This window comes from Lynx rufus, unplaced genomic scaffold, assembly GCF_022079265.1.
Source record: "Lynx rufus isolate CCGP_SWC_20201006 ecotype Redwood Valley unplaced genomic scaffold, mLynRuf1.p SCAF_30, whole genome shotgun sequence".
NCBI lineage: Eukaryota > Metazoa > Chordata > Mammalia > Carnivora > Felidae > Lynx > Lynx rufus.
The window spans coordinates 7,849,940-7,872,701 of record NW_025814846.1 but is presented as its reverse complement, the minus strand read 5'-3'; the positions used below and the strand labels follow the sequence as shown (position 1 = coordinate 7,872,701).

Genomic DNA, 22,762 nt, shown 5'->3' with positions numbered 1-22,762 from the left:
CTGTGTTTGCCACCCCAGGGCTCAGTGGCTAGGTCAAGGGCACAGTCTGCAGTAGGAGAATGCGACCCCCCCCCTCCCTGGAGTGCTGCGGGATAGGACAAAGCCTGCCTACATCTGCCAACCCTGGGCTCAGTGGCTAGGTCAGGGGCACAGTCCACAGCAAGAGAAGGTGGTCCTCCCTGAAGTGCTGTGGCACAAAGCCAACTGGGACCACATATTGAGCCACACACAGAGGCTCTTCCCCAGTGTCAGAGCTCATAGAGCGGGACTTTGAATCCTAGCCAAGCACCAGGACAGGGGAGTCGGTGGAGCAAGAAAGACTGCCCTGTCTGTGTGCATGCTACAGTGAGGATGACTCAAACGGAGTCCACCCGTCCGTGGAGAAGAGACTGGGGGATCACCATTCCCCTCCCCACCATCAAGGTGGGGCCTCAGGGATCATTCTGAGGGCCCCACAGTGGAGGCAAGACCAGCCTACACCAAACCACATCCCTCCACACCAGGTAACTATGCATCTACTGGAGCGGGATGGACACTATGGAACCAAATGGCTCCATCCTCCAGACCAGTGCTGCTGCATAACCTGGATTAACTCCAGGACATTTCTCATTGTTTAGATAAATTTCCCTCCCTTTCCTCCTTACTTATGTCTTCCCTCCTCAAGGCTGGTTACTCGGGTTGTTGGTTTGTTTAAGCAGATATATTTAATACATTCCCTTGATATGTGTTCTACACCTCCTTCTGTACTTTTCTTTCTCTCTCTCTGGAATAATGAAGTCATGTAGTTTCTCTGTCTGGGTAACTTTATCTTTGTTTCTTTGCCCCGCTTCCTTCTTTATTTTCCTTTCTCAATGGATTAAGCCATTTAGTCTCTCTGCTTGGCCAATGTTTATTTTCTCCTTGTCCCCGTCCCTGTCATTTCTCTCTTTGTATGTGCTCTTCCATCAGCACCACATATACCCTGTTCTTACAGCTGCTGTTTCTTGATTTTCGCTTTTGGATTTTTTCTTTGTTTCTCTGTTTGTTTTATTTGTCTGTGTGTTTATGTGTTTTTGTTTTCGGTTTGTCATTTTTTTTCTTTTCCAGGGCTACTTCAAGGAACAAATTAAAAGCACACATCGTGGAGGGTCTAAAACATCACTATGAGTAGAGAAAAAAAATAACCAAAGTCACAACTATAGAGAGCCAGTAACACACTCCAAAAAACACCTCCTGAATGGCCAGGTCCTGGACAGTGTATGAACCCCCTTCACTATAGCAGTGCTTGCAGGTCCAGAGCACATAAAAAGAATTTTAGACTGATAAGGGACAGAAAACTAGCAAAAATTATGAAACTGAAGAATTCCCCTCAAAAGAAATTCCAGGAAGGGGCGCCTGGGTGGTGCAGTCGGTTAAGCGTCCAACTTCAGCCAGGTCAAGATCTCGCGGTCCGGGAGTTCGAGCCCCGCGTCGGGCTCTGGGCTGATGGCTCAGAGCCTGGAGCCTGTTTCTGATTCTGTGTCTCCCTCTCTCTCTGCCCCTCCCCCGTTCATGCTCTGTCTCTCTCTGTCCCAAAAATAAATAAACGTTGAAAAAAAAAATTAAAAAAAAAAAAAAAAGAAATTCCAGGAAGAAGTGAAAGCTAAATAATTGATCAACACAGATATAAGCAATATAACTGAACAAGAATTTAGAATAATAGTCATAAAATTAATCGCTGGGCTTGAAAAAGGCATAGAAGATAGCAGAGAATCTATTGTTGCAGAGATCAAGGAACTAAAAAATAGTCATGAGGAAATAAAAATGTTACAAATGAGGTACAAAATAAAATGGAGGGGACCACAGCGCAGAACAAAGAGGCAGAGAGGAGAAGAGGTGAATTAGAAGATACAATTATGGAAAAAGAGGAATCTGAGAAAAAGATTAAAAAAAAACAGGATCAACAGGGGAGAATTAGAGAACTAAGTGAATGCACTCAAATGGAACAATATCTGTATCATAGGAATTCTAGAAAAAGATGAAGAGGGTGAAAGGGGCTGAAGGTGTACTGGAATAAATCATAGCTGAGAACTTCCCCAACATGGGGAAGGAAACAGACATTGAAATCCAAGAGGCACAGAGAACTCCCTTCAGACGTAACTTGATCTTCTCCACAACACATCATAGTGACACTGGCACAATACAAGGCTAAAGAGAAAATTCTGAAAGTAGGTATGGATAAACAGGCCTTAACATACAAATGTAGATACACAAGGGTAGAAGCAGACCTATCTACTGAAACTTGGCAGGCAAGAAAGGAATGGCAGGATATCTTTAATGTGATGAACAGGAAAACTGTGCAGCCAAGAATCCTTTATCCAACAAGCTTGCCATTCAGACTAGAAGGACAGATAAAGGTATTCTCAAACAAACAAAAATTGAAGGATTTCACCACCACTAAACCAGCCCTTCAAGAGATCCTAAGTGAATGAATCCTGTGAGTGAAATGTTGCAAGGACCACAACGTACCAAAATATCACTACAAGCATGAAACCTACAGATAACACAATGACTCTGTACCAATATCATTCAATAACAACACTGAATGTAAATGGACGAAATGCTCCAATCAAAAGATATAGGGTATCAGAATGGATTAAAAAAAAAAGACCCATCTATTTGCTGTCTACAAGAGACTCATTTTAGACCTGAGGACACCTACAGATTAAAAGTGAGGTGATTGAGAACTATCCAGCATGTTACTGGAAGTCAAAAGAAAGCTGGAGTAGCCATACTTATATCAGACAAACTAGACTGTAAATTAAATTCAACAAGAGATGAAGAAGGGCATTATATAATAATTACAAGGTCTATCCATCAGGAAGAGCTAACAATTATAAATGTCTATGAAATGGATTCGTGAGTACCCAAAGATATAAAACAATCACAAACGTAAGCAATCTTATTGTTAGAATGTGGTAATTGCAGTGGACTTTAATACTGCACTTACAACAATGGACAGATCTACATCTAGACAGATCTCTGTCTAGATAGAGAATCATTAAAGACAATGACCCTGAATGATACATTGGATCAGATGAATTTGACACATATATTTAGAACTCTACATCCCACAGCAGCAGAATATACTTTCTTATTGAGTGCACATGGAACATTTTCAAAGACATATAACATAGTGGTTCACAAAACAGCCTTCAATAAATATAAAAGAATTAAGATCATACCATGCACACTTTCAGTCCACAATGTTATGAAACTTGAAATCAACCATAGAAAAAGTCTGGAAAACCTCCAAAAGCATGTAGGTCAAAGATCATCCTAGTAAAGAACAAATGGGTCAACCAGGCAATTAGACAAGACATTTAAAAAAATATGGAAACTGAAAATGAAAATACAATAATCCAAACCCTTTGGAATGCATCAAAGGCATTCCTATTAAGAAAATACATCGCAATCCAGGCCTATCTCAAGAAACAAGAAGAATCCCAAATATAAAATCTAACAACACACCTAAAGAAACTAGAAGCAGAACAGCAAAGACACCCCTAACCTAGAAGAAAAGGAGAAATACTAAAGATCAGAGCAGAAATAAGCAATATAGAATCTGCCCCAGAAAAAAACAGTAGAACAAATCAATGAAATCAAGGGTTGTTTTTTTTTAAATATAAACAAAATTGATAAACCTCTACCCAGGTTTCTCAAAAAGAAAAGAGAAAGGACTCAAATAGATAAAATCACAAAAGAAAATGTATTTATTACGACCAATCCCTCACAAATACATGCAATTATCAGGGAATAATATGAAAAATAATATGCCAACAAACTGGACAACCTGGAAGAAATAGATAAATACCTAAACACCCACACACTACCAAAACTCAAGTGGGAGGAAATAGAAAAATTTGAACAGACCCATAAATACTGAAGAAATTGTATCAGTTATCAAAAATCTCCCAACAAATAAGATACCTGGACCAGATGGCTTCCCTGGGGAACTCCTACCAGATATTTAAAGCAGAGTTAATACCTATCCTTCTCAAGCTGTTCCAAAAAAATAGAAATGGAAGGAAAATTTCTGGACTCATTCTATGAGGCCGGTATTACTTTGATTCTAAAACCAGACAGAGACCCAGGGAATAAAAGAAAGAACTACAGGCCAATATCCCTGATGAATATGGATGCAAAAATTCTCAACAAGATACTAGCAAATCGAACTCAACAGCATATAAAAAGAATTATTCACCATGATCAAGTGGGATTCATACCTGGGATGCAGGGCTGGTTCAATATTTGCAAATCAATCAATGTGATACATCACATTAATACAAGAAAAGATAAGAACGTATGATCCTGTCACTTGATGCAGAAAAAGCATTTGACAAAATTCAGCATCCTTTCTTAATAAAAACACTTGAGAAAGTTGGAATAGAAGGAACATAAACATGGTAAAAATCACTTATGAAAAGCCCACAGCTAATATCATCCTCAACGGGGAAAAACTGAGAGCTTTCCCCCTGAGATCAAGAACATGACAGGGATGTCCACTCTCACGGCTGTTGTTTAACATAGTATTGGAAATCCTAGCATCAAGTACCACACAATAAAATGAAATAAAAGGCATAAAAATTGTCAAAGAAGAAGACAAACTTTCACTTTTTGCAGACAACATGACACTCTACATGGAAAACCTGACAGACTCCACCAAAAGTCTCCTAGAACTGATGGATGAATTAAACAAAGTCGCAGAGTAGAAAATTAATGTACAGAAATCAGTTGCATTTTTATACACCAATAATGAAGCAACGGAAAGACAAATAAAGAAACTGATTCCATTCACAATTGCACCAAGAATCATAAAATGCCTAGGAATAAACCTAACTGAAGATGTAAAAGATCTGTATGCTAAAAACTGTAGAAAGCTTATGAAGGAAATTGAAGAAGACACAAAGAAACAGAAAAACATTCCGTGCAAATGGATTTGAAGAATATTGTTAAAATGTCATTACTAACGAAAGCAATCTACCAATCAAATTGTAATTTGATTGTAATTTGTAATATTTGTACATTGTACATTTGTACATTTGTACAGTTTGTACATTGTACATTTGTATATTGTACATTGTACATTTGTATATTGTACATTGTAATATGTACAATTACATCAAATTGTAATTTGATGTAATACCAATCAAAATTGCACCAGCATTCTTCTGGAAGCAAAACAAACAACCCTAAAATTTGTATGGGACAACAAACGACCCTAAATAGCCAAAGTAATATTGAAGAAGAAAACCAAAACAGGAGGCATCACAATCCCAGACTTTAACCTCTACTACAAAACTGTAAGTATCAAGACAGTATGGTATTGGCAAAAAAAATATATATATATATACACCAATAGAATAAAATAGACACCCCAGAATTGGACCCACAAATCTATGGTCAACTAATCTTTGGCAAAGCAGGAAAGAGTATCTAATGGAAAAATGACAGTCTCTTTAAAAAATGGTCCTTGGAGAACTGGACAGAAACATGCAGAAGATTGAAACTAGAACTTTCTTTTTTTTTTTTTTTTTCAACATTTATTTATTTTTGGGACAGAGAGAGACAGAGCATGAATGGGGGAGGGGCAGAGAGAGAGGGAGACACAGAATCGGAAACAGGCTCCAGGCTCCGAGCCATCCGCCCAGAGCCTGACGCGGGGCTCGAACTCACGGACCGCGAGATCGTGACCTGGCTGAAGTCGGACGCTTAACCGACTGCGCCACCCAGGCGCCCCAAAACTAGAACTTTCTTACACCATACACAAAAAATGAACTCAAAATGGATGAAGGACCTGAATGTGACACAGGAAACCATCAAAACCCTAGAGGAGAAAGCAGCAAAAAACCTCTTTGACCTCAGCCACAGCAATTTCTCCCTTTATACATCTCTAATGGTAAGGGAATTAACATCAAAAATGAACTATTGGGACCTCATCAAGATAAAAAGCTTCTGCACTGCAAAGGAAACAATCAACAAAACTAAAAGGCAACCTATGGAATGGGAAATGATATTTGCAAATGACATATCAGATAAATGGTAGTATCTAAAATCTATAGGGAACTCACCAAACTCCACATCAAAAAACAAATAATCCAGTGAATAAATGGGCAGAAAACATGAATAGACACTTTTCCAAAGAAGACATCTAGATGGTCAACAAACACATGAAAATGTGTTCAATGTCACTCCTCAGTAGGGAAATACAAATCAAAGCCACACTGAGATACCATCTCACACCAGTCAGATTGGCTAAAATGAACAAATCAGGACACTATAGATGCTGGCAAGGATGTGGAAAAATGGGAACTCTCTTGCACTGTTGGTGGGAATGTAAACTGGTGCAGTAGCTCTGGAAAACAGTGTTAAGGTTCCTCAAAAAATTAAAAATAGATCTACCCTATGACCCAGCAATAGCACTGCTAGGAGTTTATCCAAGGGATACAGGAGTGCTGATGCATAGAGGCACATGTACCCCAATGTTTATAGCAGCACTTTCAACAATAGCCAAATTATAGATAAAGAATATGTGGTTTATATATACAATGGAATACTTCTTGGCAACAAGAAAGAATGAAATCTGACCATTTACCACAACATGGATGGAACTGGAGGGTACTATGTTAAGTGAAATAAGTCAGTCAGAGAAAGAAAGATACCATATGTTTTCATTCATATGTGGATCTTGAGAAACTTAACAGAAGACCATGGGGGAGGGGAAGGGGGAAAAAGCTACAGAGGGAGGGAGGCAAACCTTAAGAACTCTTAAATAGTGAGAACAAACTGAGGTTTGATGGGGGTGGGGGAGTGGGGAAAGTGGGTGATGGGCATTGAGGATGGCACTTGTTGGGATCAGCACTGGGTGTTGTATGGAAACCAACTTGACAATAAATTATATTTTAAAAAAAAGAGCCAAATGAGTTAGAAAGGTAACCAAAAATAAGTAAATAAATAAAAAATAAAAAAATAAAATAAAATAAAATAAAGGAATTATTCATCACGATCAAGTGGGATTTATTTCTGGGATGCAGGGACAATTCAATATTTGTAAATCAATCAAGAGATAAAGGCAATTAATAAAACAAAGAATAAGAACCACATGATTCAATAGATACAGAGAAAACATTTGACAAAATACAGTAGCCTATCTTGATAAAAAAAAGAAAAGCCCTCAAGAACATAGGGAAAGAAGGATCGTATCTCAAGAACATAAATGCCATATATGAAAGACTCATGGCGAATATCATCCTCAATGGGGAAAAATTGAAAGCTTTCCCCCTGAGGTCAGGAACACAAGGATGTACACTATCACCTCTATTATTCAACATAGTGTTGGAAGTCCTAGCCCCAGCAATCAGACAACAAAAAAATAAAAAGTATCCAAATCAGCAAGGAAGAAGTCAAACTTTTACTCTTCACAGAAAACATGATTCTATGTGGGAAACCCAAAAGACTCCATTAAAAAAATTTCTAGAACTGATACATAAATTCAGCAAAGTCACAGGATATAAAATCAATGTATAGAAATCAGTTGCATTTCTATACAACAGTAAGGAAGCAGCAAAAAGAGAAATCAAGGAATCAATCTCATTTACAATTGCACCAAAAACCATAAAATACCTAGGAATAAACCTAACCAAAGAGGTTAAAAATGTATACAACGAAAAGTATAGACAGCTTATGAAAGAAATTCAAGAAGACACAGGAAAGGGAAAAACATTTCATGCTCTTGGATTCTTAGAATACTGTTAAAATGTTGATACTACCCAAGGCAATCTATATAATCAATGCAATCCCAATCAAAATTACACCAGCACATTCACAGAGCTAGAATAGACAATCCTAACATTTGTATGGAATCAGAAAAGACCCGGATAGCCAAAGCAATCCTGACAAAGAAAACCAAAGTTGGAGGCATCAGAGTTCCAATGTCAGGCCGTATTACAAAGCTGTAATCATCAAGACAGTATGGTACTGGCAGAAAAAACAGACATGAAGATCAATAGAACAGAATAGAGAACCCAGAAATGGATCCACAGACCTATAGCCAATTAATCTTTGACAAAGCAGGAAAGAAGATCCAATGGAAACAAGACAGTCTCTTCAGCAAGTGGTGCTGGGAAAACTGAAAAACAATATGCAGAAGAATAAAACTGGACCACTTTCTTACACCATAAACAAAAATAAACTCAAAATGGATGAAAGACCTAAATGTAAGACAGGAGGCCATCAAAATCTGAGAGGAGAAAACAGGCAACAACCTCTTTGTGGTCACAGCAACTTCTTACTTGACATGTCTCTGGAGGCAAGGGAAACAAAAGCAAAATTGAACTTTTGGGACCCCTGAAAGATAAAAAGCTTCTCTAAGGCGAAGGAAACAATCAGCAAAACTAAAAGGCAACCAACAGATTGGGAGAAGATATTTGCAAATGACATACCGGATAAAGGGCTAGTATCCAAAATCTATAAAGAACTCACCAAACTCCACACCCGAAAAACAAATAACCCAGTGAAGAAATGGGCAGAAAACATGAATAGACACTTCTCTAAAGAACACATCCAGGTGGCCAACAGGCACATGAAAAGATGCTCAACGTCGCTCCTCATCAGGGAAATACAAATCAAAACCACACTGAGATACCACCTCACGCCAGTCAGAGTGACTAAAATGAACAAATCAGGAGACTATAGATGCTGGCGAGGATGTGGAGAAATGGGAACCCTCTTGTACTGTTGGTGGGAATGCAAACTGGTGCAGCCACTCTGGAAAACAGTGTGGAGGTTCCTCAAAATATTAAAAATAGATCTACCCTATGACCCAGCAATAGCACTGCTAGGAATTTACCCAAGGGATACAGGAGTGCTGATGCATAGGGGCACTTGTACCCCAATGTCTAGAGTAGCACTTTCAACAATAGCCAAATTATGGAAAGAGCCTAAATGTCCATCAACTGATGAATGGATAAAGAAATTGTGGTTTATATACACAATGGAATACTACATGGCAATGAGAAAGAATGAAATATGGCCTTTTGTAGCAACATGGATGGAACTGGAGAGTGTTATGCTAAGTGAAATAAATCATACAGAGAAAGACAGATACCATATGTTTTCACTCATATGTGGATCCTGAGAAACTTAACAGAAGACCATGGGGGAGGGGAAAGAGGAAAGAGAAAAGTTAGAGAGGGAGGGAGCCAAACCTAAGAGACTCTTAAAAAACTGAGAACAAACTGAGGGTAGATGGGGGTGGGAGGGAGGGTAGGGTGGTTGATGGGTATTGAGGGCACCTGTTGGGAGGAGCACTGGGTGTTGTATGGAAACCAATTTGACAATAAAATTCATATTTAACAAAAAAGGAAATGAGAAGGGAATCAAAGCATGTCACTAAAAAATCAACTAAACACAAAGGAAGGTAGTAATAAAGTGAAGGACAAAAAAACTCAAATACATAAAACATGACAAAATGGCAATAAGTACTTTCCTATCAGTAATTACCCCAAATATAAAATTAAATTCTCTAATCAAAAGGCATATATTGACAAACCAATTTTTAAAAATCCTGGATTTAATTATATACTATGAATAAAAGATTCACTTTAAATTAAAGAGCATGAATAGTTTGAAAGTAAAACAGTTGAAAAATTATTAACACATGAAATAACCAAGAGAGAACAGTGGTGGCTGTATTATATCAGAAAAATTACTCTTTAAGTAAAAACCTGTTGCAAGACACAAAGAGACAAATGTTATACATGGACGAAACAGTGACGTCACCAAGGAGATATGACAATTATGAATATATATAACCCAAACATCAAAACTTCAAATTATATAAAGCAAACATTGACAAAACTGAAGGGAGAACATATAACTTCCCAAAACTGAATAAAGAAGAATTAGAAAACTTGAACAGTTTACTAGATATCAAATCAAATCAGTATTCATAAAACTGCCAAGAAACGAAAGTCTATGACTTGATGGCTTTGAAGGTGAATTCTACAAGACATTTAAAGAAGAGTTAATACCCATTCTTTTCAAAATATTCCAAAAAATAGAAGAGGAAGTAAAGCTTCCAATTCATTCTATGAGACTAGCACTACCCTAATACCAAAACCAAAAAGAAAAAAATACCACAAAACAAAAGCACAACAACAAAGCAAAGATAAAAACACAAACAACTACAGGCCAATTATCTCTGGTAAGCATAGGTGATGAAATCCTCAACAAAATATTAGCAAACCAAGTCAAATAATACATTAAAAATTATTCACCGTGATCAACAGGGATTTATTCCAGGGATAAATGTGGTTCAATATTCACAAATCAATCAATATGATATACCAAAGTAACAATAGAAAGGATAAAAACCATGTTATCATATAAATAGATGCATAAAAAAGCACTTAACAAAATAGAACATCCATTCATGATTAAAGTTGTCAACAAAGTAGGTCTAGAGGGAACACACCTCAATATATTACAGGCAATATGTGAAAAACCCACAGGTAAAATCATACTCAATAGTAAAAAATAAGTGAGAACTTTCCTTCTAAAGTCAGGAATAAGATAAGGATCTCCACTGTAACCATTTTTATTCACTGTAGTACTGGAAGTCCTAGCCACAGCAATCAGACAACAAAAAGAAATAAAAGGAAGCCAAATTGCTAAGGAAGGAGTAAAACTGTCACTATTTGAAGATGGCATGATATTATATATAGAAAACCTGAAACACTTCAACAAAAAAGTCCTAGAACTGATAAATTCAGTAACATCTCAGAATACAAAATTAATATACAGAAATCTGTTGCGTTTCTACATACTAATGAAAGAGCAGAAAGAGAAATTAAGAAAACAATCCTATGTACAACTGCACCAATAAAATAATAAAATACCTAGGAATAAACTTAACAAAGAAGATAAAAGAACTGTACTCAAAATAAACTGAAGATGACACAAACAAATGGAAAGATATTCCATGAACATGGATTTAAAGAACCAATATTGTTAAAATGTCTATACTACCCAAAGTCATCTATAGATTTAATCCAATCCCTATCAAAATGCCAACATTTTCCACAGAACTAGAATAAATCATTCTAAACTTTTATGGAACCACAAAAGACCTCGAATAGTCAAAACAATCTTGAGAAACTAGAAAATAGCTGAAGATATCACAATTCCAGCTTTCAAGATATACTACAAAGCTGTAGTAATTCTAACACACATTTATAGAAAAATTAACATCAGCTTTGTACAGTGGCAGTATCATAGCCAATGAGGTTTATCCGAGGTGCGATTATTGCTAATAGAAGAATTAACATCAGTACTTTTGAAACTCTTCAAAAAAATTGAAGAGGAAACATTTCCTATCTCATTATTGAGGTCATCACTAGCCTAATATCAAAGCCAATCAGAGACACTCCAATAAAACTACAGCCATGGCACCTGGGTGGTTCTGTCAGTTAAGCGTCTGACTTGATTTTGGCTCAGGTCATGGTCTCATGGCCCTAAGGTCAAACCCCACATCAGGCTCCATGCCCGGCATGGATTCTCTTTCTCCCCCTGCCCCTCCCCTAATCTCTCTCTCAAAAAATATATAAAACTACAAGTGGATTTTTAAAATATTGTTTTAATCTGAATTTTAGTCACCTATCATAAAATGCACTATTGGTTTCAGGAGTACAATTCAGTGATTCACACATAGTATGAACTAGGTGTACATACAACACCTAGTACACATCACAACATGTGCCCTTCTTAATACCCATCACCATCTAGCCCCTCTCCCACCCACCTCCTTCCATCAATCCTTAGTTTGTTTTCTATTAAGAGTCTCTTGTCTTCTCTTTCCCCCACCTTCCCATATGTTCCTAAATTCCACATATGAGTAAAATCATATGGTATTTGCCTTTCTCTGATTGAGTTATCTCACTTAGCCTAATACATTCTAGTTCCATCCATGTCGTTGCAAATGGAAAGATTTCATTTCTTTCATGGCTGAGTAATATTCCAGTGTGTGTGTGTGTGTGTGTGTGTGTACACAAACACACATATATACCACATCTTCTTTATCCATTCATTAGTCAATGGACATGTGGGCACTCTCCATAGTTTGGCTATTGTTGATAAAGTTGTTATAAACATTGGGGTTCATGTACCACTTCAAATCTCTATTTTTGTATCCTTTGGATAAATACCTAATAGTTAAATTGCTGGGTCATGGGGTAGTCCTATTTTTAGTTTTTTGAGGGACCTCCATACTGTTCTCCAGAGTGGCTGAACCAGTTAGCATTTCCTTCAAAAGGGCAAGAGGGTTTTCCTTTCTCCACATTCTTTCCAACACCAGTTGTTTCTTGTGTTGTTAATTTTAGCCATTCTGACAGGTGTGAGGTGTTTTCTCATCCAAGTTTGGATTTGTATTTCCCTGATGATGAGTGATATTGAGCATCTTTTTCTATGTCTGTTAGCCACCTGGATGTCTTCTATGGAAAAGTGTCTATTCATGTCTTCTGCCCATTTCTTAACTGGGTTGTTTGTTTTTTGAGTGTTGAGTTTGGTAAGTTCTTTCTAGATTTTGGATACTATCCTTTATCAGATATGTCACTTGCAAATATCTTCTCCCATTTTGCAGGCTGCCTTTTAGTTTTGTTGATTGTTTCCTTTACTGTGCAAAAGCTTTTTATCTTGATAAATACCTAAAAGCTCATGTTTGCTTTTGTTTCCCTTGCCTCCAGAAATGTGTCTAGTGCCTCCAGCCGAGGTAAAAGAGGTTGCTGTGTTCTTGTCTATGATTTTGATGATTTCCTGTCTCACATTTAAGCCTTTCAATCATTTTGAATTTATATTTGTGTATGGTATAAGAAAGTGGTCCTGTTTCATTCTGCATGTCGCCATCCAATTTTCCCAACACCATTTGTTGAAGAGACAGTCTTTTTTTTTTCATTTGATATTCTTTCCTGCTTTGTAGAACTTTAGTTGACCATATAGTTGTGGGTCTATTTCTGGGTTTTCTATTCCATTCCATTGATCTGTGTCTGTTTTTGTGACAGTGCCATACTGTCTTGATGACTATAGCTTTGTTATAATATAGCTTGAAATCCAGAATTGTGATGCCTTCATGTTTCTTTCTCTTTTTCAGGATTGCTTTGGCTCTCTGGGGTCTTTCGTGGTTTCATACAAATTTTAAGATTGTTTGTTCTAGCTCTGCGAAAAATACTGGTGTTATTTTGATAGGGATTGCATTGAATGTATAGATTGCTTTGAGTAGTATTGATTGACATTTTAACAATATTTGTACTTCCAATCCATGAGCATGGAATGTTTTCCCATTTCTTTGTGTCCTCTTCAATTTCTCTCATATGTGTTTTAGTTTCCAGTGTACAGATCTTTTGCCTCTTTGGTTAGGTTCATTCCTAGGTATCTTATGGATTTTGGTGCAATTGTAAATGGAATCAATTGATTTCTTTTTCTGCTGCTTCATTATTAGTGGATAGAAATGCAACAGATTTCTCTATGTCGGGTGTGTCATGTAACTTTGCTGAATTCATGCATTAGTTGTAGCAGTTTTTTGGTGGAGTCATTTGGGTTCTCCATGCAGAGTATCATGCCATCTATGAAGAGTGAAAGTTTCACTTCTTTCTTGCTGATTTGGATGCATTTTATTTCTTTTTGTTGTCAGATTGCCGAGGCTAGGGCTTTCAGTATTATGTTGAACAACAGTGGTGGAAGCAGACATCACTGTCCTGTTCCTGACCTTTGAGTAAAAGGTCTCAGTTTTTCTGCATTGAGGATGATATTAGCTGCGGGTCTTTGGTATGTGGCTTTTATGATGTTGATGTACTTTCCCTCTCTCCCTAGTTTGCTGAGTGTTTTTTTTTTTCTCAAGAGTGGATGCTGTACATTGTGAAATGCTTTTTTTTTGCATCTATTGAGAGGACTGTATGGTTCTTATCATTTATTTTATTTCTATGATATATCACGTTGATAGATTTGTGAATATTGAACCACCCTTGCAACCCAGGAATAAATCACCATTGACTGTGGTGAATAATTGTTTTAATGTAGTGCTGGATTTGATTTGCTAGTATTTTCTTGAGAATTTTTGCATCCATATTGATAAGGGATATTGGCCTGTAATTAGACCCACTAAAATGGGGGTTTTTGGTTTTTGAATCAAGGTAATGGTGGCTTTGTAGAATGAGTTTAGAAGATTTCCTTCCATTTCTATTTTTTGGAAGTTTCAGAAGAGTAGGTATTAATTCCTTTTTAAATATATGTTAGAATTCCCCTGTGAAGCCATCAGGCCCTGGACTCTTGTTTGTTGTGAGATTTTTGATTATGGATTAAATTTCTTTGTTGGTATGGGTCCATTCATATTTTATATTTCTTCCTGTTTCAGTTTTGTGGTTTATATATTTGTAAGAATTGATCCACTACTTCCACATTGCCCAATTTGTTGGCATATAATTGCTCATAATATTCTCTTATAAATGTTTGTTGGTGGTGTTGGTTATTATCTCTACTTTTTCATTCATGATTTTATTTATTGGGTTCTTTCTTATTTCTTTTTGATAAGTGTGGCCAAGGTTTTATCAATTTTTTTTAATTCTTTCAAAAAATCTGCTCCTAGTTTCATGGATCTGTTCTACTAATTGATTTTTTTCTATTGTTTTGTATTCTCTATTTTGTTCAAAAATGCTCTAAACTTTATTATTCCTTCTGCTTGATTTGATTTTAATATGTTCTTTTTTTATTTTACTCTTAAGGTGAAAAGTTAAATTGTTGATTTGAGGTGTTTCTTCTTTTTAAATGTAAGTATTTACACCTAACATATTACTGCTAAGCACTGCTTTTGCTGCATAAGTTTTGATATCTTGTGTTCTTGTTTCCATTTATATCCATGTATTTTCTAATTTCTGTGAACATTTTTGTTCATTAAACTTAATAAAAGTGGTTAGAAGACTGTTCATTTCAAGATATCTTGAGAAGGAATATCAATATCATCTCTTGGTCTTTAGACTCTCACTTCTCTAATGTATTACCATACAGTGAGAATAAAAATAAAACAAAACACAAAGAAGTAGATCAGTAGATTTGCTTTCTCAGTGAGGCATGAAATGTAAAAGTTATTAGCCCCTAACTTCTTTTCTCTGAAGTTTTTTTTAAAAATTTTTGTCTCATAATGGAATTTTTCAGGTTTTTATTTTTATCTTATTTGTTATTTAAGCATAATCAACATACAGTGTTATATTACTTTTAGGAGTGCAATATAATGATTTGACAATTCTATAAACTGCTCAGTGCTCATCAAGATGAGTGCATTTTTAATCTCCTTTATCTATTTCACCCATCCCCTGCTTCTTCCCCTTTGACAACCACCAGTATTTTCTCTGTATTTAAGAGACAGGTTTTGTTGTTGTTGTTGTATCTTTTTTCCCTTTATTTGTATGTTGTTTCTTAAATTGCACATATAAGTGAAATCATATGGTATTTTTCTTTCTCTGACTGACATATTTCACTTAGTATGACACCCTCTGGGCCTATCCATATTGGTACAAATGACAAGATTTCATTCCTTTTCATGCCCGAGTAATATCCCATTCTGTATATACGTGTGTGTGTGTGTGTACCACATCTCATTTATCCATTCATCTACAGATACACACTTCGTTTTATCGATATTTGGGCTATTGTAAATGACACTGCAGTACACATATCTTATTGAATTAGTGTACTGTTTTCCTTGGGTAAATACCCAATAGTGAGATTACTTGATGATGTTAATTCTCATTTTAATTTTTTGAGGAAACTCCATGTTTTCCAAAGTGGCTACACTAATTTGCATTGGTTGATTTTGTGTATTTGAACCATTCTGTCATTCTAGAACTAAATTCCACTTGGTCATGGTGCATAATCCTTGTATTATGCTGTTGAATATTTTTTGCTAGTACCGTATTGAGGAAATTTGCATCAGTAGTCATAAGAGATATTGGAGGCAGCAGTTAAGATGGCAGTGGAGTAGGGAGATCCTAAGTGTGGGGAATAAGCTTAGGAATCCCCCGGGCTTACACCAATGGGTTAACAAGGCATAAAAAGTACAAAGCCATAGGATGCTCACACCCGAGTTTGGGTAAACAAGATTAGCACCCCAAGAATAAGGAGGTGAAAAGGCACCCCAGGATAGAGAGGGGATGCAAATGCACCCCATAATAGAGAGGGGGTGCAAAACCCCCACAATAGAGAGGGAGGGGCAAAGGCCCCAAAATAGAAAGGGGCACAAGGGTACCCAATACAAAGATATATGAGGTAAGCAAGATTAGGTGTTCAGTGCAGAAGCTTCCCCAATTTAGTACCATAGCAGAAAGCTGCTTTCACAGGAGGGAAGGACCAAGTTAGGCAAACAGGTAAACTGGATTATAGACCACTGCACTGCAGGCGAAGCAGCCCAGAGTGGAAATGGTTAACAAAAGAAAAGGTGCCTTGTTAACTCTGAGGTTATTTACTCTCCTGCTTTATACCCTAGGCTAGCTAAGAAAAACAGACACAGCACTTCCTGTCTGCATTACCAACCATCTGCCCATCTGCCCAGTGCCAGGATTTTATTTTATACTGAACCAAACCCCAAACACCATATATCTTCAAACCCCCCTTTTCCCTCACATCCCCAAGTTAATGTTCACAGTTTGTCTCTTTGTGCATGCCTATCACATTTGTAAGCCTTCTGATCTTAATAAATATGGGGCAAGGACCCTTATTCAGGGCTCTTGTCTTTTCCCAGATATTCACCATCTCTCACTTTTTATTGTGTCCCGCCCTCTTGCTAGACAAGACAGAACTTTAGACCTAGAGTCTATGACACCTAAGCTTCTCTTGTCCTTGAACACAGCTAGATAGTTATCAAATCATTCTGAACACCAAAGAAAAAAATTGGAATTTTGAGAGAACAGAAGTGCAAGACTACACGAGAAAAGCAATCACCTTTTGGAAGTACGAGGTGCAGAGAATTTACTGCGGGAAATGTTGCTTAGGGTAGGGCCATGGGGGGGGGGAGCCTACTTGCAGAGGCTACCACAAAGTAATATAAGCAGCAGAGTGCAAAATCTGAACTTTTAGCTGTCCACTGTGGGGCATGTGCCTGCCTTAAAGGTGCTCAGGTGGTGAAGTGGGGCAGAATCTCAGGAGTGACAGCATGGTCTGAGGATCCCTTAGGTGACAAGAAAGACGTGTCCCACCAATATGCTGTGCCGCTTACAGGCTTAAGAGAGGGGACTTGCTCTAGCTGAGGACAGTAAGCAGAGATGCCAGTTTTCTCCTCTGTTTTGAAATAAATTCTAAACAGCTGTAAACATATGCCACTTTTTTTTCGGGGCCAGAACAGGCATAGCAAGACCCTCCCCCAGAGGAACAGTGCAGGTCCATGCCATAAGAATCCCTAAAATTTGGAATTTTGCAACTCAGTTGCGTGCCTGAGATAAAGAAGCTTGGACACAGGCAGGGTGAACATAGGGTTCTGACAGAAACCAATGACACAAGAGGGGTGATTAATTGACCTTATGTGAGGTTTCCCTGAAGAGTGGGGGGCATGAACTTTCAGCTCTGGGGCTATAGAGCAGGGCACTGCCACATTTATTATGCCCTTCAGACTTGAAAGCATTCAGGGAGCAAACTGGCTCCAACTAGTGGTAGCCAGAGCCACTTAAACCAAGCCCTGCCCCCCTGCACCTTGTTTCCATGGAAAAAAGTCAGCCTGAGAATTAGTGCAGCAGGCCCCTCACCCAGAAGACTAGCACAAACAACTTGCTTGCACGAATTCTAATGATCATAGATCAGCTCAAGGTGAAATAAGATCTAACTTCCATTATACTCTTATTCTTTATTTTATATTATTATTTGTCTCACTTATTTTCTTATTTTTTCAACTCTTTTTTAAATTTTGCAGTTATTATTTTTATTTATGTGTGCATGTATTATTTTATTATTTAATTTTTGGAATAATATTCTTTTAACAAGCAGGCCAAAACACACCCAGGTTCTAGTTTGTTTGTTTCTTTGTGGTTTTTTTTGTTTCTTTTTTTTCTTTCTTCTTTTCTTTTCTGGAAAAAAAGGACAAGGAGAAACTCACCCCAAAAGGAAAAACAGAAAGTAGAACTCATGGTCAGTGATTTAATCAACGTGGATATAAGATGTCTGAGCTAGAATTTAAAACCATTTACAGGGATACTAGCTGGGGTTGAAAAAAAAGCATAGAAGACATCAGAGAATCCCTTTCTGCAGAGGTAAAAGAACTAAAATATAGTCAGGATGAAAGTGCTATAACTGAGATGTAATCTTGAATAGATGTCATGATGGTGAGGATGGACGAAGCAGAGCAGCAAATCAGTGATAGAGACGATAAAATTATACAGAATAATGAGGGTGAGAAGAGGGGAAAAAAGGCACAAGATCACGAAGGAAGACTTACAGAACTCTGTAACTTATTAAAAAGGAATAACATTCATATGATAGGAGTGAATGAGAGAGAAAAGAAGATGAGGAGAGAGAAAAAGGGGCTGAAGTTTTATGTGAGCAAATTATAGCTGAAAACTTCCCTAATCAGGGGAAGGGTACAGACATCAAAATCCAAGAAGCACAGAGAACTCCCATTAAATTCAATAAATGCTGACCATCTCCAAGGCGTATCATAGTCAAATTCACAAAATACACAGACAAGGAAAGAATTATGAAAGCAGCGTGGGAAACAATCCTTAACCTACAAGGAAAGACAGATGAGATTCACAGCAGAGCTGTCCACAGGAACTTGGCGGGCCAGAAAGGAGAGGCAGGATTTATTCAACACACTAAATGGGAAAAACATGCAGCCAAGAATTCTTTATCCAGCAAGGACATGATTCAGAATAGAAGGAGAGTTACAGTTTTCCAGACAAAAACCCTAAAGGAGTTTGTAACCACTAAAGTAGCCCTGCAAGAAATTTTAAGGGGGACTCTTTGGAGGAAAAACAAACAAAAGACCAAAAGCAAAGACTATACATGACCAGAGAACATCACCAGAAACACCAACTATACAGGCAACATAATGGCACTAAATTCATGTCTTTCAATAACCACTCTGAATTCTACCAGACATGTAAATTTTTAAATGTTTTTATTTTATTTTATTTTTGAGACAGACAAAGAGAGAGAGAGAGAGAGGCAGAAAGAGAGGAAGACACAGAAACTGAAGCAGGCTCCATGTTCTGAGCTGTCAGCATAGAGCCTGACACAGGGCTCGAACCCATGAACCATGAGATCATGACCTGTGCCAGAGTCTGCTGCATAAACAACTTAGACACCCAGGTGCCCCTTCCAGACATTTAAAGAAAAATTAATACCTATTCTACTAAAATTGTTTCAAAAAATATAAATGGAAGGAAAACGTCCAAACTCATTCTACAAAGCCAGCATTAACTTGATTCCAAAACCAAAAAAGAAGTCCACAATGAAAGGGATATTGTTACAGAACAATATCCCTGATGAACTTTGATGCAAACTTTCTCAATGAGACACTAGCAAATCAAATTCAACAGTACATTAAAAGAATTATTTATCATGATCATGTTGGATTTACTTCTGAGCTGCACGGCTGGTTCAATATTCACAAATCAGTCAATGTGATACACCACATTAATAAATGAAAGGATAAGAACCATATCATTCTCTCAATAGATTCAGAAAAAGCATTTGACAAAACATAGCATCAATTCTTGATTTAAAAAAAACACAAGAAAGTAGGAATAAAATGAACATACCTCAACATCATAAAGGTCATATATGAAAGACCCACAGCCAGTATCATCCTCAATGGGGAAAAACTGAGAGCTTTTCCCCTATGGTCAGGAACAAGACAAAGATGTTCACTCTCCCCATTACTATTTAACATAGTACTGGAAGTCAGAACCTCAGCACTCAGAGAACAAAAATAAATAAATAAATAGCATACAAATTGGCATGGAAGAAGTCAAATTTTCACTATTTGCAGATGACATGATACTCTATGTAGAAAATCCAAAATACGTTTTTACTTTCTGATTCTTTTTTTTTCCCTGACTAGATAATTGTCTTTGACTTACCTTTGTTTGAATTGACTCTTATTTTTAGTCTAGTCTGCTGTTGAAGCTCAGTTCAGTCACTATATTCTTTAGCTTTAGGATTTCTGTTTTCCTTTTTTTAATTTATTTTGAGAGAAAAAGAGACAGTACAAGTGGGGGAGGGGCATAAAGAGTGGGAGAGAGACAGAATCCCAAGCAGGTTCTGTGCTGCCAGCACAGAGCCTGACATGGGGGTCAAACTCATGAAACTGTGAGATCATAATCTGAGCCGAAGCCAAGAGTTGGATGTTTAACTGACTAAGCCACCCAGGTGCCCCTCTGTTTTTTTTGTTTTGTTTTGTTTTGTTTTGTTTATGATTTGTTTCTTTATTATCTCTCTCATTTTCATGGATTGTTTTCCTATTTCCATACAGTTGTTTGTATGTTCTTTCTTGTTCATTGAGCTTCTTTAAGAGGGTTGTTTTTTTTTCTGTATTTCATGTCAGTTTATAGATCTCCATTTGTTCTTTAATTGAAATATAATTGACACATAATATTATATTTGTTTCATCAATAGAACATAGTGATTTCACAAGTCTATACATTATGCTGTGCCTACCACAAATGTGCTATCATCTGTCATGATATAATGCTATTACAATACCATTGATTATATTCCCTATGCTGCCCCTTTTATACACATGGCATGCATTCCATAAGTGGAAGTCTCTGTTTGACTCTCCTTCATCCATTTAGCCCATCCCCCATCCTTCTTCCTTGTGGCAACCTATAGTTTGTTTTATTTTTCAAGATTGTTTTGGCTATTCAGAGTCCCTTGAGTTTCCAAGTGAATTTTAGGATGGAATTTTTCTATTTCTGTAGAAACACCATTGAGATATTAAAGAGATTGTTTTATATCCATAGATCACTTAGGTAGTACTGTCATCTTAACAACACAATTGGCCCTTGAACAAGGGGGTAGGGATGTCCTCCCTCCAATTAACAGTCAAATATCTGCATATAACTTGACTTCCCAAAAATTTAACTAGTAGTAGCCTACTGTTGATTGGAAGCCTTATCAATAGGTATTTAGTTGATTAACATATTTTTGTGTCATAAATATTATATATTCTACTCTTAAAGAAAGCTAAACAAAAAAATGCTATTAAGATAATCATAAGGAAGAGGAGACACATTTACAATACTGTAGATGTATTTATTGAAAAAATTGCATATAAATGGACCCATGCAGTTCAAATTCATGTTGTTAAAGGGTCAAGTGTGTTGTCTTCCAATCTATGAATAGGAAACATCTTTCTGTTTATGTGTATCTTAGTTTTAGCAACATTTTATAGTTTTCTGTGTACAAATTTATTACCATCTTGGTTACATTTATTCCTAAGTATTTTATTCTTTTTGAAATATTGTAAATAAAATTGTTTTCTTATTTACATTTCTGGATGGTTTAGTGTTAGTATATAGAAATGCAACTGATTTTTTTGTGTCATTTTGAATGCTGAAGCTTTGCTGAATTAATTAGTTCTAAAGTTTTTTTGTGGAATATTTAATGTTTTCTACATATAAGATCATGTTGTTTGCACCAAAGGTAATTTTACTTCTTTCTTTCAATTGAAAAGCCTCTAATTTATGTTTCCTACCTAATTGCTTTGACTAGGACCTCCAGTTTTATCTTTCCTTAAAGGGCCAAGAGTGGGAATCCTTGTCTTTCTCCTAAGAGAAAATGCTTCCAGAGTTTTATCATTCATATAAGACCTTGATTATGTTGAGGTACTGTCCTTTTATTGCTAGTAAGTTTAGTGTTCAATCATGAAAGTGAGTTTAATTTTATCAAATGCTTTTCCTGATGACTGTGTGTTTTCCCCCCAATGACTTGGTCAATGTAGTGTATTACATTGATTGATTTTGTGTATGTTGAACCATTCTTGCATTCTAGAACTAAATCCTACTTGGTCATAGTAACTTAAACCTTTCTTTTCTTTTCTTTTCTTTTTTTGAAAATTATTGAAGGTCTTTCTTTATATCAAAACTCAAAGACCCTTACCATCATCTACTGAGTTATACAACAGATTCTAGTTCAAATTGACACACAAAAAGTAAACTAGATTTAAAGTGTTGTATTTAAAAACAAACAAAAAAATACAGTTTGCCTTGTGGGGCAATTAAAATAAGTGGAGACCTGACACTAAAAAGAATTAGAAACACATACAGGATAATTATTCTGTCTTATTCAGAGAATTACAGTTAGCTGGTCAGATTTATGTTTAAGATATTTATCCATACTTATCTAGACTTTTCAGAGGCTACTATACTAGTCTACTATTCTAAACTCTTTTATGTTAAATATGAACACTTTGCCAATACTACTCTTAAGTCACATCTCATTTATCTTCCTCCTTATTAACTGCATAGGCTTGTCTTAAATAGTTGAAACATCTGTAATATACTACAGAGTTTGATTAGAGGTACTCTGTTAATATACTTGTGTGGCCAGAGAAAAAACAAGCATTATTAAATATGAATGTAATCCTTAATAACACAATTGAACATTTTTTTCAATGAAAAAGTCCAGAAAGAAGGTCTCATTCTATAAAGATTTATCATTTATAAGTCACAGTGAAAGGAACTTGAGTAATTTACCAAGTTTTCTATTATAT

At 36.5% G+C, this 22,762-nt stretch overlaps 1 protein-coding gene and 1 non-coding gene across 2 annotated transcripts in view; one reads left to right on the top strand and one right to left on the bottom strand.

Moving 5' to 3' along the window:
• MTMR8 (myotubularin related protein 8) overlaps positions 1-22,762 on the bottom strand; it is a 214,598-nt gene that overhangs the window by 61,330 nt on the left and 130,506 nt on the right.
• LOC124521624 (U4 spliceosomal RNA) lies at positions 11,270-11,406 on the top strand. The gene has a single exon (XR_006964575.1). It is a non-coding gene; the product is annotated as a U4 spliceosomal RNA (small nuclear RNA).